Genomic DNA, 15,653 nt, shown 5'->3' on the forward strand with positions numbered 1-15,653 from the left:
AAAAAAAGCCAATAAACTCTAATAAACGCTATTGCAAAAATGTTGAAAGACTCACTGCAAAGCTACTGCCATTTTTATAACATTGTTTTAACATCCAGTGTGCATGGAGCCTAAAGCTCATTTCACACTGGTGCACTTTTGCCGCACATTTCCAGGGCGACAAGAGAGGCACAGTGGTGTAGCCGTTAGCACTTCTAGCAGTAAAAAGGGCCACTGGTTCTTATCCAACCATGACTCTACCTGCCTGGAGTTTGCATGTTCTCCCTGTGCCTGCGTGGGTTTCCTCCGGGTACTCCTGTTTCCTCCCACACTCCAAAGACATGCTGGTAGGTTAATTGGCTTCTGTCCAAAATTGGCCCTAGTATATGAATGGGGACCTTGGATTGTGGGCTCCTTGAGGGTAAGGACCGATGTGAGTGTGCAATGTACAGGGATAGGGACAATTGTAGACACTCACTGAGGTTGAACTGGATTGGACTGGTGTCTTTATTCAACCCTACTTACTATGTAACTATGTGACAAAAGGGCATGAATACTCTTCCCCGATAAATCAAATCCTATGTAATAGTTTACCCTGCAGGTGTGCTGCTCTAAAAAGTCTTGTAATGCTGCATCTTTGGTGCCTTTTTTCAAAAGGGCACCAAAAAGGCACCTTCTATTGTAAGTCAATGGAAACGCATCAAAAGTACTTCAGTGTGAAAGGGCCCTTAAAGCATTTGTTACCCCAACATTTCATATTCCTGATATGTGCCTGCTGTACCATGTATTTGTATGAGAAAATATCCTGTTCTCTTTGTATTGCTTCTTTTATGTGAAATAACTGCCACATTCCTGCTAGTTCCCTTGCTATCCTATTAAAACTGACCACACTGAGCAGGGGAGCTCAGCATGGTCAGTCCTCTAGCTGTGCTGGAAACACAGCCAATGATCAGACTTGTCCTGACACACCCCGCCTACACAACCTTTCACTGGAAAGCTTAGTGTGCTGCTGCTTCTTCCCCAAGCTCTTATGAAGCTGAGAACATAGGGAATGTGATTTGTGTTTTAAACATAATGGTCTGTGATCGTTTACAATCACATTAAGCCTAACTCCAGTTTTTAGAAAAATTAGGAAAAATTCAGCTGACCAAGATGTTTAAAAATAAAAAAACAGCTTTGGCTGCAATACTCACCTCTCTTGTGCTCACCACTGCTGACTGTTGCTCTTCCTTGGTTTCAATGACCCCCCTCAACCCACTTTCTGTGAGCCCTGGCCATCATGGGCATGTCCCCCGAAGAGCCACATAAGGCCAACCAGGGCTCACAGTACTGCTGGACATGTGTGCACCAACCTGCCCAGGAGTAAGGACCACCAACAAAGAAAAGGTAGGCCCTATAATGTCAACAGACCGGTCTGAAGAATTCAGGAAAAAAGTATAAATGTTTGATGTTTACCAAATGTGGAGTTGAACTTTTTTGAGATAAATTTGGTTAGCCTTATACTGTAGAAAGTCTGTTATTTTCAAGTAGGTCTGAGGTGAACCACAACCTGCACTGAGCGGTCTTAGCAGTGAATGTGCAGCATCTGGTAAAGGAAACCTGGGAGGACAGAAGTTTCAAGCCATCAGTTTTAAAGGTACAACCTCCAAGACTGTCATCCTGAGCTTAGTATTACTACCTAATGAGTCACTGGCCTGGAACAAGCATGCAGCTAGTGAAGTCTAAACGCATACCTTTGACCTTGTTCAAGTCAACAGCATCAGATCAGACAACTTTATTCTCATAGGCTCCTTTTTAGCAGAGCTTACATAAAAAAAAAAAGAACTGCCTCCATGTTCATATATATGTACAAGCTGTGCACCCAAACATGTTTTTATAAAGCATTAGTACATATTGATATGATTAGTTACATACCGATTACGTAAAATGAAACCTATACAGGGCAAAGCATCAGAATTACTTTAATCTTCCCTTTCTCTCTGCCACCAGAAGCAAGGGAAGTTGCCATGTTTAACCACTTCAATACTTGCCACTTTCACCCCCTTCCTACGGGCCATATTTCAAGTTTTAAGCGCTGTCACATTTTGAATGACAATTGTGTGGTCATGCGACACTATGCTCAAACAACATTTTTATAATTTTGTTTCTCACAAATAGAGCTTTCTTTTGGTGGTATTTGATCACTGATAGGTGGCACTGATGGGGACTCATAGGCAGCACTGGTGGGCACTTATAGGCAGCACTGATAGGCACTCATAGGCAGCACTGGTGGGGCACTAATAGGCGGTGCTGATGAGCAGCACTGATGGGCACTGATAGACAGCACTGATTAAGAGGCACTGACAGGCAATCACTGATGAGCACAGATTGGCATTTCTAATGGGCACTGAATGGCATCCCTAGTGGGCAACCTCAATGGGTCTGCACTGATTTTCAATGCAATGTCAGGAGGGCAGCCGATCGGCTCTCCTCTACTTGTGCCTTGTCAGCGCGAGTAGGAGAAAAAGCCGATAAACGGCACTTCCTGTTTACCATGTGATCAGCTGTGATTGGACACAGCTGATCACATGGTAAAGAGCCTATGTCATAGGCTCTTTACAGCAGTGGTAATCAACCCTGACCTTAACAGGCCAGGTTTGCAACTAACAGAAATACATCACAGGTGGTATCATTTACTGCTCAGTGATTGCAGTATTCTGGTCTGCATCTCCCCAAGGCAATACATAAAACCCGGCCTGTTAGTGGGCCCTGAGGACAGGGTTCGGGGATGCGGTGTGTCACACTGACACACCACACCACCAATAGCTGCGCTGCATGCCCCCACGGGTGCATGCTGGCGGCTTATCCTGCTGGAAGTCATATGACGCCATCATTCTGCTATATGGTGAGCTGGAAGTGGTTAAAGGCTAACTTCACCTTTTGAAAAATAAATAAATAAAGGCACATATTTTAGCATAAAAAATGTGCATTTAATATTTTTTCCCTCAGCAGCCTGCAAAGCGTTGCAGCTGTGATCAGTAAATCAGGAGAGCAATGTTGGGCTCCTGCAGCTTTTAGCCCTATACCTCTGATACGGGCTGACTGTTTACAAGCTGCAGAGCTTATGAATGAACTACAAGAGTGCTCATCACCTGGTTCGGTTCGCGCCACAGCTCTCGAACATCGCAAAAGTTCGAACCCGAACCCTATTAAAGTCTATGGGACCGAACTTGAAAATCAAAAGTGCACATTTTGAAGGCTTATAGGTATGTTATTGGCCATTGTCATGGGAACCCTACTTCTCCTGATTGCCCTACTGTTCCCCAGCACCAGCCCTACAAGTGTTTGTGCCAGGTGTCACTGTGACGGGAGTCACTTTGGGTGTGGTTGTATTCCATTGTTCTGCTGTGTCTGTCGGCCTTTGGAAAAAAGTATACTATGGGATGTATGTCTAGGTGGGGGCGGGGGGGGATTTCCTCCAGCAGCCCCTCCCTGCTGGTAAGATTTTTACTGAGGAGAAGTGTGAATACAGCTGACCTGTGTGTCTATTGTTATTGGAAAGTTCCCCCCGCCCTGAATCCAAGGGAAGGGGGGAGTGTCCCTGAGTTGTATATCTGCTGTTACATGTGTTTGGATAAAGAGTCTGATGTTATTCACCCTACACTCAGGTACGGCTAGTAACTAGGTGGGCTTAAGCGTCTTGGATTTTGTGGTACCGGAGCATTTACGGTGGACATAGGCCTGTTGAGGATGGAGGTCTGTTACTACTGGTTGGTAGCAGTGGGATGAGACAACCCCTGTGTCTCTGCCTACAGTACGGGAGACCCAAAAAATTTCCAGAAAGGACTTTAAGCCCTACCAAGACAATAGGGGGGATGTGGATGGGTTCTTTCAGGACTTTGAACATCAATGTCAACTGGCCAACTAGACCTGCTATGTAGTAGGACTGTGTCAGGGCTGGCTTAGCCCTTCCTTCTCTGGGCTGGCCGCTCAGCTGTCGGCTAATTGCCAGCTTTCTTCTCTCTCCACAGTTACCAGCTGTTCCTGATCATGCTCGTCTGACCTGCCTACTTAAAGCCTTCCAGCTCACTTCACCTCTGCCTTCGCCTTGGTCACATCACTAGAAACCATCTCATGCAGTTTGTTTAAAGACTGGCTTGCTGACATCCCTTCTGGCTCCTCATCCTGCTTGCTGTTGCTCTACGTGGATCCCTGACTTTTGGCCTGGCTGACTACCCGATCTGGTTACTGGACTCTGGCTATGCTTGACTAAGCTTTTTCTATTTACTTTTTTATTTTTATTAATAAACAAGTGTGATTAATTGTATTTCTGTCTCAGTCTGATTCATGGTTTCTGACAGACACTGCTGGAAGGGGTGGGGGGGGGGGGGGGGACTCTGAGGCTTATCGGATGATGGTGTCAGGGCTGTGCTCAGCCCTTCCTTCTCTAAGCTGGCCGCTCAGCTGTCAGCTAATTGCCAGCTCCTATCTCTCCACAGTTACTCAGCTGTTGATAATATCCTGCTTGTCATTCCTGCTTACTTAAGCCGTCCAGTCCAGAGGAACATTGCCTTCACCTTGGTCAACATCACAGAAACCATCTCCTGTGAATTTTCAAGGTTCAAAACTTGCTTTGCTGACATCCATTCTGGCTCCAGATTCTGCTTGCTGTTCCTCTACATTGATCCCTGACTTCTGGCTTGGCTGACTAGCAATTACAGTTTACTGAACTTTAGCTATGTTTTGACTACGTTTGTTCTTTTTACTTTTATTATTAAACAAGTGTGATTTAACTGTACTTCTGTCTTGGTCTGATTTCATGGTTCCTGACAGTAGGCGAAGGCCATGAATTCAGAAGATGCAGTCAATCCACTTGTTGGTAATATTTTTTCCAGATTGGATGAACTGGATCACCGCATGGATCAGTTTGCCATGGCATTATAAATGCTCCTGAGTCGCACGGCTTACCTGGAATCTCCCGCTGTGGCCACCCCGGTATAACCTATGTTGCCGGCTGACCCTGCTGCTGCTCCAGTCTCTGTGCAGGCACCCACCTCGAGTATTACCTCTATAAGGTATGTCTGGTTCCGCTTGGCTTCCCCATTGATTTGGGAGTGATCCAGTCCAATGCAGAGGGTTTCTCAAGATGTACTTTGAGATATACTTTGAGATGCTTCCCCAGGCGTTTCCAACAGACAGAAGCAAAGTAGGTTTTGTGATATCTTTGCTTTCTGAGAGAGCCTTGGCCTAGGCAAACCCTCTATGGGAGATGCAAAAACCTGTTGTCTTTAGTTACCCTGAGTTTGTGGTTTCCTTTAAAAGGGTATTTGACGTTCCCGCATGCTACGCTTCTGCTGCCAAGTGCCTCATGTCCATCAAACAGAGTACAAGAACTGTTGCCGATTATGCCAATGAATTCCATACTCTGGCAGCAAAGGGTGCGTGGAACAAGGAGTCCCTTGTTGCTGCTTTTTCTCATGGTCTCTCAGATACCATCAAGGATGAGATAGCAGCCCGAGATATACCTACTGAGCTGGAGAATTTGATCACGTTTGCAATCCTCATTGACTCCAGACTCAGAGAAAGGCTCTCTTTTAAGGAGCGCTTGCAGAAGCCTCCTGTATGTTTGTCTTTGCATTCCCACCCGTGCCTCCCTCACCTCCCATGCCTCCTGGTACCGAGTTGGTCAGTGAAGGTGAACCCTTGCACTTGAGTTTCATGCGTCTCTCTGCGGATGAGAGAGCCTTTAGGAGGAGGGAGAAATTGTGCCTTTATTGTGGCCAGGCGGGTCACTTTTTTAAGTCTTGTCCTACCGGTCCAGGGAATGCCCGAACCTTGAGGTCCTGTCACGGACATACCTTAGGTGGTGTAGTTTCATCCCCAGTTATCCAGAAGGATAAGCCCCTGTTTTCAGTCACCCTTTCTTGGGCTGAGTCGTCTATCGAGATACAGGCTCTAATCAACTCTGGGGCTGCAGGCCTGTTCATGGATGCTGTCTTTGTATCGAAGCACTCGATTCCACTGCAGATGCGTGACACTCCACTTGCCATTGAGGCTCTTGACGGGAGACCTCTACAGTCTGCCCATGTGATTCATGAGATGGTTGCGTTGTCCATGGCCGTAGGGGCTCTTCACCATGAGATAATCCAATTCCAAGTTATTCACTCACCTAAGTGTCCGCTGGTTATCGGTTATCCTTGGTTACAGAGGCACAAGCCCTCTTTTGATTGGCTCTGTACTGAGGTTCTCTCCTGGTCACCACAATGCAGTGAGACATGCTTCCAGAAGGTAGCCAGGGTCCTGTGCACCTCTCCACTCTCCTCCCTGCCAGAGGAGTACCGCAATTTTAGCGATGTCTTTGACAAAGGTCAAGCCGGGTAGGTTTCTTCCACACCAGCCATATGATTGCGCAATTGACCTTCAACCTGGTCCCATACCACCTCATGGCCGGGTTTACCCTTTGCAGGTCTTGGAGGATAAGGCCATGGAGGAGTATGTTGCACTTTCTCAAGGTTTCATCTGCAAATCCTTGTCTCCTGCCGGTGCTGGTTTCTTCTTTGTGAAGAAGAGTGGTGAACTGAGACATTGTATTGATTATAGGGGTTTCAATCATTTCACGATTAAGAATGCCTATCTGTTTCCGTTGGTTACAGAATTATTTGACCTCCTCAAGGAAGTAACGGTTTTAACAAAGCTTGATTTGAGAGGGGCATACAATCTCATGAAGATTAAGGAGGGCAGGACTGGACTGGGACAGAAATTTAGTCCTGGACTTCATCCAGACCGGCCCACTTATATTTTGAGTGTCCCATCACCAGCCCCCTTACATCAGAGTGTCCCATCACCAGCTCCCTTACATCAGAGTGTCCCATCACCAGCCCCCTTACATCAGAGTGTCCCATCACCAGCCCCCTTACATCAGAGTGGCCCATCAGCAGCCCCCTTACATCAGAGTGGCCCACTGAGTCATCGGCCCACCGGGAAACTCCCGGTAGACCCTATGGCCATTACATGCCTGAAGGAGGGCGACGAGTGGAAAACTGCGTTTAATACCAGAATAGGCCATTATGAGTACCTCGTAATGCCTTTTGGCCTGTGTAATGCCCAGCAGTTTACCAGGAATTTATTAATGATGTCCTCTGAGATTTGTTGCAGTTATGTGTGTGTCATGACCGTCCTGGCGATCCGATCGCACATGGGAGGTCTGCTCGCAGGGGCCCGTTGCTGAGAGCCTGTCGTTACCCTTTGGCGCGTGTTAACGCGGACGCACGCGGGTGCACGTTGGTACGATCGGGCGCACGCGGGTGCGCGATGTTGCGAACGAGTGCACGCGGGTGCGCGGGGTCACGAACGGACGCACGGCTACTCGCGGGGCACGCGGACTCGTCGTGCGACCGCTTTGGCGCCCTAAAGGCTACTTAAGGACTCTGCCTCCGCTTCCCTCTTGCTGTCCAGTCTACAGCGTGTCCGGAGATTCTGTTACTTGCTATCTGTTGCCTTGATTCCTGTTACCCGGCCTGTTCCTGACTACGTTCGTTTGCTGCCTGCCACCGACTCCTTGCCTGTCTGACTACGTCTCTGCCTCTTCCCTTGTACCGTTGTTGTCCGCCTGTTACCGACCCGGCCTGTACCCGACTCTGCTGTTCCTCCTGCTGATCCGATCGGTTATCCAAATACCTGCTGTCACCTGCTGACGACCTTCTGCTGTTCCAGCGTTGACCGCCTGAGCCTGCTGTCACCTGCTGGCGACCTCCTGCTATTCCAGTCCATCTGCCTGTGCCTGCTGCCACCCGCCGACTGTCACCAGCCGTTCTTATCTACTGCCTGTGTTACTGCTGACATCCGGATCTGCCTTACACCTGCCAGGCACTTGTGCCCTCTGAACTTTTGAATCCCTGTTACCACCCTCAGGGGTTCTCGAGCCAGGGGCTACGAGAGGCCGCTCCCTGCATTCTGGGCTCGCCTACCAGGTACGTGACAGTGTGGTTTATCCCCATGATATCCTCATATTTTCCAAGTCCCTGGAGACTCACCACACAGATGTCTGTCGTGTGCTTCAGAAACAAAGAGAGAACAATCTCTACTGTAAACTGGAGAAGTGAGAGTTCCATCATGAACAGGTTAAATTCCTGGATTATATAATTTCCACTGCTGTTTTTTCGATGGACCCGTGGGTTTATGTCCTCTGCAGCGCTTCCTGGGATTTGCCAACTATTATCAGAAGTTTATTTGTAACTTCTCATATGACCAGAAAGGACGGTAACCCACAGAGTTGTTCTCCGGAGTCCATTAAGGCTTTTAAGAGTCTCAAGGCTGCCTTTGTTTCTGCTCCTGTGTTGGTACATCCTGATCCTACGTTACCTTTTATCCTTGAGGTTGATGCTTCTGAGACTGGTGTTGGCACCCTTTTGTCTCAATGTCCTACCTCTGAGAGCGCTATGCATCCTTGCGGCTACTTTTCAAAGAAATTGTCACCTGCGGAGTGCAATTACAAGATTGGTGACAGAGAGTTGTTGGTGATCATTTTAGCCCTGAAAGAATGGAGACATCTCCTCGAAGGTATCACTGTGCCAGTTCTCATTCTTACTAACCATAAGAATCTCACATTCTTGCCTTGTCCTCCCTCTCAATACTAGATCCAAGATATCGCTCCCAATGTGTCACACATAGGAATGGGTCGACAAGGATGATCTACCATTAAGAGAGGCATAAAGCAACGAGATAAGGCCAGGAGACCCCCAGGGAATGTAGACAGGTATGCTAAAAAGAGGTCTTCTGAAAGGGATAGGTACTAGTGATGGACGAACTTCCGACGGGACGTTTCGCGAACGCGAAACGCGAACGGACACAAACGTTCGCGAAAACGACCGTTCGCCGCGGGCTCCATTGACTTCAATGGGAGGCGAATTTCGCAAACCTTTAGGTCGAATTTGCGGCCACGGGGTAATTATTAGGGGGTAGCACGTAGTCCCACCACCTGGACAATAGCATAATACATGTATGAGGTGAATTTGGGATCGATAACTACAAGCATTTTTTTTTTATTTGGGAAATTGTTCTGACAATTCAGGACTATGGAGCTAATGAAGGCAATGGAGGAGAGGGAAGGTCAGGGACCAGGGTAGGCAAACAAGAGGGTGCAGGAGATACAGAGCACTGACAGCAGCACCGTAATACAGAGCACTGACATCAGCACCGTGACATACAGCGCTGACAGCAGCTCCGTGACATACAGCGCTGACAGCAGCTCCGTGACATACAGCGCTGACAGCAGCTCCGTGACATACAGCGCTGACAGCAGCTCCGTGACATACAGCGCTGACAGCAGCTCCGTGACATACAGCGCTGACAGCAGCACCGTGACATACAGCGCTGACAGCAGCTCCGTGACATACAGCGCTGACAGCAGCTCCGTGACATACAGCGCTGACAGCAGCTCCGTGACATACAGCACTGACAGCAGCTCCGTGACATACAGCGCTGACAGCAGCTCCGTGACATACAGCGCTGACAGCAGCACCGTGACATACAGCGCTGACAGCAGCTCCGTGACATACAGCGCTGACAGCAGCTCCGTGACATACAGCGCTGACAGCAGCTCCGTGACATACAGCGCTGACAGCAGCTCCGTGACATACAGCGCTGACAGCAGCTCCGTGACATACAGCGCTGACAGCAGCTCCGTGACATACAGCGCTGACAGCAGCTCCGTGACATACAGCGCTGACAGCAGCTCCGTGACATACAGCGCTGACAGCAGCTCCGTGACATACAGCGCTGACAGCAGCTCCGTGACATACAGCGCTGACAGCAGCACCGTAAGCAGCCCCAGGAGGAAGTCAGCACAGCACAGGGATGGTGTGATCCCCTCATAATAAGAACCCCCAGGAGGAAGTCAGCACAGCACAGGGATGGTGGGAGCCCCTCATAATAAGAACACCCAGGAGGAAGTCAGCACAGCACAGGGATGGTGGGAACCCCTCATAATAAGCAGCCCCAGTAGAAATATGACACCGCTCAACCTCTTCAAAGAGGAGGGTAGGGGCATATAGTACGGTGTGCTTTTTTGGGTCAGGGAAGTGAGCCAAATGAATTAAGAAGGTCTGTGTGCTTGATTCCAAAAATTGTTTATAGACATATACATGGTCTACTGATCACATGTGTTGAATTCCTCCGAGATCCATGCCTCATTCATTTTTAGAAATGTGAGGTAGTTAACACTGTGGTGAGCTAGGCGAGTACGCTTATCGGTCACAATCCCCCCTGCTGCGCTGAACGTCCTTTCGGACAGGACACTGGATGAGGGGCAAGCCAACAGTTCGATTGCAAATTGGGCAAGCTCTGGCCAGAGGTCAAGCCTGCCCACCCAGTAGTCTAGGGGTTCATCACTCCTCAGAGCGTCCACATCGGCCGTTAACCCAATGTAGTCGGACACCTGACGGTCTAGGCGTTCCCTGATGCTGGATCCGGATGACACCTGTCGATGGGTCGGCTGAAAGAATGACCTCATATCCGAAGTCACCAACACATCTTCAAACCGGCCTCTTCTTGCAGGCGCTGTTGGATTGGTACCCGCAAATCCTTCTCTGGGAGTGGGAATTGCTCCTCTGCCAGCGCACGCAAAAGCAGAATGCAGCATTTCTCGAAGCAAGGCCTGGAAGTGCTGCATTCTGACAGCCCTCTGCGACGGCGGTAACATTTCCGCCATTTTGTGTTTGTACCGGGGGTCTAAGTACGTTGCCACCCAGTACTGGTCCTTGACCCTCATGCTTTTTATACGGGGGTCCCTATTAAAACACTGGAGCATGAAGGCCCCCATTTGCACTAAAGTGGAAGCGGTGTGGTGGCCTGGCTCCTGCTCATCATCCAGGATAATGTCGTCCTCTTCATTCTCCTCTCCCCATCCTCGCACAACAGGGATCCCAGAAAGGTTTAAAGCATGCTCTTCTTGCTCCTGCTCATCCGCCCCGGCACCATCCTCCTCTGACTCCTCATCAGACTCCTGTTGTTGACTTGTCTCAGATAGAGTAGCCCCCCCTGGGAATTCATCCAGCATTGCGACTTCCTCATCTTCCCGCTCCTGCTCCTCCACAGCCTGATCAATGACACGACGCAATGCACGCTCCAGAAAGAAGGCATAAGGTACCATGTCACTGATGGCGCCATGGCTGCGACTGACCAGTTTGGTGATCTCCTCAAATGGCCGCAGAAGTCTGCATGTGTCGCGCATGAGCAGCCACTGGCGCGGTGAAAAAAAACCCAGCTCCCCAGAACCGTTTCTTTCGCAGAGTTCATACAGGTAGACGTTAACTGCACGTTTCTGCTGGAGCAGCCTATCAAGCATATAGAAGGTTGAGTTCCATCGCGTCGGGCAATCGCAAATAAGACGTCTGACCGGCAGATGGTGTCGCCGCTGAATGTCAGCAAGGCGAGCCATGGCCGTGTAAGATCTTCTGAAATGGGCCGAGATTTTCCTTGCCTGCCGCAAGATGTCCTGGACCCCAGGGTATTTGACAAGGAATCGCTGCACGACCAAGTTTAAGACGTGTGCCATGCACGGCACGTGCGTGATTTTGCCCTGTTTCAATGCGCTAAGCAGATTGGCACCGTTGTCACACACCACTTTACCAACTGTCAAATTGAGCGGTGTTAGCCACTCATCTGCCTGTGAACGCAAAGCTGAAAGGAGTGCCGGGCCAGTGTGGCTCTTTGCTTCCAGGCACAACAGACGCAGCACGGCATGGCAACGTCTCACCTGGCATGTGGAATAGGTTCTGGGGAGCTTGGGCGGTGCAGTGGAAGAGACGCTAGCAGCGGAAAAGGAGGAGGCAGCTGAGGAGGAGAGGGAGGAGGATGGAGTAGGAGGAGGAGAAGAAGAGTCAGGCCTGCATGCAATCCGTGGCGGTAAAACCAAATCTACACGGGTGCCACGGGTTACATGCTTGACGGCCGTCAGAAGGTTCACCCAGTGGGCAGTAAAACTGATATACCTTCCCTGCCCGTGTTTGCTAGACCACGTGTCTGTGGTCAGATGTATCTTGGCACCGACACTGTGTGCCAGAGATACATTCACTTGCCGCTGAACATGGCCATATAGCTCTGGGATGCCCTTCTCTGAGAAATACTTCCTTCCTGGGACCTTCCATTGTGGTGTTCCAATGGCCACAAATTTGCGAAAGGCCTCCGAGTCCACCAGTTTATATGGCAGTAGTTGGCGGGCTATGAGTTCTGACAAGCCAGCCGCCAACCGTTGGGCAAGAGGGTTATCCGGCGTCATCATTTTTTTACGCTCAAACATTAGGCCCACGGAAGCCTGCCTTTTTGCAGAAAAATGTGAGCTTGGCGTGATGGAAGGTGGAGTGGAGGACAATTGTGAGGAGAGAGGAGAAGGAGAAGTAGAAGACGAGGCTGGACGGTGAGAGCCTGCAGTGTGGCTTTGTGTGTTCCGTTGCTCCCACTGGGCTCGGTGATGGCTGCTCATGTGCCTTCTTAAGGCGGTCGTCCCTAGGTGAGTATTGGGCTTACCGCGACTAACGCGTTGACTGCAAAGATTGCAGATGGCAACGCTATTGTCAGCAGCGGACACGTTAAAAAAAGCCCACACTGCGGAGCCATGTGCCGGTGTCCTGGGAGCGCCAGATGTGACCGTACATGGTCGATGACTCGCTCCTGATACATTTGCAGTCTGCTTTGTCCCTGCTGTGCAATGTAAGTCATTGCTGCTTCTCCTCCCTATCTGCTGGTCCATATCTCCCTCTGAACTCCCCTCCTCTTCCTCTCTTGTGGGCACCCACGTGACATCACTAGACACGTCATCATCAACGTCACCTTCCCCACCGCTATAAGTAGAGTAGGCAGCAACACCGGGGACCAACCTCCTCCTTGGGCTGATCTGGGTACTGGCGTCAGACTGCTGAGTAGCGCTTGTTGCTACCTCCTCTTCCTGATCCAATACCAAGAGTGGCTGCGCATCAGAAATGTCCTCTTGATATGGATCGGAAAATAATTCCAGTGACTCAAGCGGAAGGTATGTGGTGGTGGTGGTGGTGGTCGTGTTGTTGGTGGTAGTGTCTTTGGGGGTGCACATAGCAGAGAGTGAAGAAGAGGGTGCAGATCGAGAGGATGAGGAGGGTGCAGAAGAGTAAGGCTGAGCGAGCCACTCAACCAAGTCTGGTGCATCCTTTAAAGTAATTGAACGCACCTTCTGCAACTTCCCACTTTGGCTCAAGCCTGTTGCTCCTGCCCTACCCCTACCACCCCTGCGGAAGGGCCTGCCTCTTCCTCTGCATGTCATTTTTTAAATGACCCTGTGACAAAACTCTTAGTCCCTATACCGCTGAAGGACTGCTGCAGTATAGGTGAGCGGTCAGCAGTGGTGCACGTCAACCCTATCTATTGTGGACCTATAGCGGTCCTTACAGAACAGCAGACTGTACCGCACTCAAGCCTATGTACCGTAGCACCCTATACCAAGTTACCAGTCCTTATAAGAACTTTTGTGGACCAAGCAGGTTGTGTATTAGTGTTTAGCAGACTGTACGTCAGTCCCTATACCGCTGAAGGACTGCTGCAGTATAGGGCAGCGGTCAGCAGTGGTGCACGTCAACCCTATCTATTGTGGACCGATAGCGGTCCTTACAGAACAGCAGACTGTACCGCACTCAAGCCTATGTACCGTAGCACCCTATACCAAGTTACCAGTCCTTATAAGAACTTTTGTGGACCAAGCAGGTTGTGTATTAGTGTTTAGCAGACTGTACGTCAGTCCCTATACCGCTGAAGGACTGCTGCAGTATAGGGCAGCGGTCAGCAGTGGTGCACGTCAACCCTATCTATTGTGGACCGATAGCGGTCCTTACAGAACAGCAGACTGTACCGCACTCAAGCCTATGTACCGTAGCACCCTATACCAAGTTACCAGTCCTTATAAGAACTTTTGTGGAACAAGCAGGTTGTGTGTTAGTGATTAGCAGACTGTACGTCAGTCCCTATACCGCTGAAGGACTGCTGCAGTATAGGTGAGCGGTCAGCAGTGGTGCACGTCAACCCTATCTATTGTGGACCGATAGCGGTCCTTACAGAACAGCAGACTGTACCGCACTCAAGCCTATGTACCGTAGCACCCTATACCAAGTTACCAGTCCTTATAAGAACTTTTGTGGAACAAGCAGGTTGTGTGTTAGTGATTAGCAGACTGTACGTCAGTCCCTATACCGCTGAAGGACTGCTGCAGTATAGGGCAGCGGTCAGCAGTGGTGCACGTCAACCCTATCTATTGTGGACCGATAGCGGTCCTTACAGAACAGCAGACTGTACCGCACTCAAGCCTATGTACCGTAGCACCCTATACCAAGTTACCAGTCCTTATAAGAACTTTTGTGGAACAAGCAGGTTGTGTGTTAGTGATTAGCAGACTGTACGTCAGTCCCTATACCGCTGAAGGACTGCTGCAGTATAGGTGAGCGGTCAGCAGTGGTGCACGTCAACCCTATCTATTGTGGACCGATAGCGGTCCTTACAGAACAGCAGACTGTACCGCACTCAAGCCTATGTACCGTAGCACCCTATACCAAGTTACCAGTCCTTATAAGAACTTTTGTGGACCAAGCAGGTTGTGTATTAGTGTTTAGCAGACTGTACGTCAGTCCCTATACCGCTGAAGGACTGCTGCAGTATAGGGCAGCGGTCAGCAGTGGTGCACGTCAACCCTATCTATTGTGGACCGATAGCGGTCCTTACAGAACAGCAGACTGTACCGCACTCAAGCCTATGTACCGTAGCACCCTATACCAAGTTACCAGTCCTTATAAGAACTTTTGTGGACCAAGCAGGTTGTGTATTAGTGTTTAGCAGACTGTACGTCAGTCCCTATACCGCTGAAGGACTGCTGCAGTATAGGGCAGCGGTCAGCAGTGGTGCACGTCAACCCTATCTATTGTGGACCGATAGCGGTCCTTACAGAACAGCAGACTGTACCGCACTCAAGCCTATGTACCGTAGCACCCTATACCAAGTTACCAGTCCTTATAAGAACTTTTGTGGACCAAGCAGGTTGTGTATTAGTGTTTAGCAGACTGTACGTCAGTCCCTATACCGCTGAAGGACTGCTGCAGTATAGGGCAGCGGTCAGCAGTGGTGCACGTCAACCCTATCTATTGTGGACCGATAGCGGTCCTTACAGAACAGCAGACTGTACCGCACTCAAGCCTATGTACCGTAGCACCCTATACCAAGTTACCAGTCCTTATAAGAACTTTTGTGGAACAAGCAGGTTGTGTGTTAGTGATTAGCAGACTGTACGTCAGTCCCTATACCGCTGAAGGACTGCTGCAGTATAGGTGAGCGGTCAGCAGTGGTGCACGTCAACCCTATCTATTGTGGACCGATAGCGGTCCTTACAGAACAGCAGACTGTACCGCACTCAAGCCTATGTACCGTAGCACCCTATACCAAGTTACCAGTCCTTATAAGAACTTTTGTGGACCAAGCAGGTTGTGTATTAGTGTTTAGCAGACTGTACGTCAGTCCCTATACCGCTGAAGGACTGCTGCAGTATAGGGCAGCGGTCAGCAGTGGTGCACGTCAACCCTATCTATTGTGGACCGATAGCGGTCCTTACAGAACAGCAGACTGTACCGCACTCAAGCCTATGTACCGTAGCACCCTATACCAAGTTACCAGTCCTTATAAGAACT

General features: G+C 49.6%; 1 protein-coding gene across 1 annotated transcript in view; it reads left to right on the plus strand.

Annotated features, from left to right (window-relative positions):
• Positions 1 to 15,653, plus strand: part of FAM78A (family with sequence similarity 78 member A) — a 137,063-nt gene that overhangs the window by 66,763 nt on the left and 54,647 nt on the right. The window lies entirely within an intron of this gene.

The sequence above is a fragment of the Lithobates pipiens genome, unplaced genomic scaffold (assembly GCF_037356315.1).
Source record: "Lithobates pipiens isolate NorthernLeopardFrog02 unplaced genomic scaffold, aLitPip1_a1.2 Scaffold_1, whole genome shotgun sequence".
Lineage (NCBI taxonomy): Eukaryota > Metazoa > Chordata > Amphibia > Anura > Ranidae > Lithobates > Lithobates pipiens.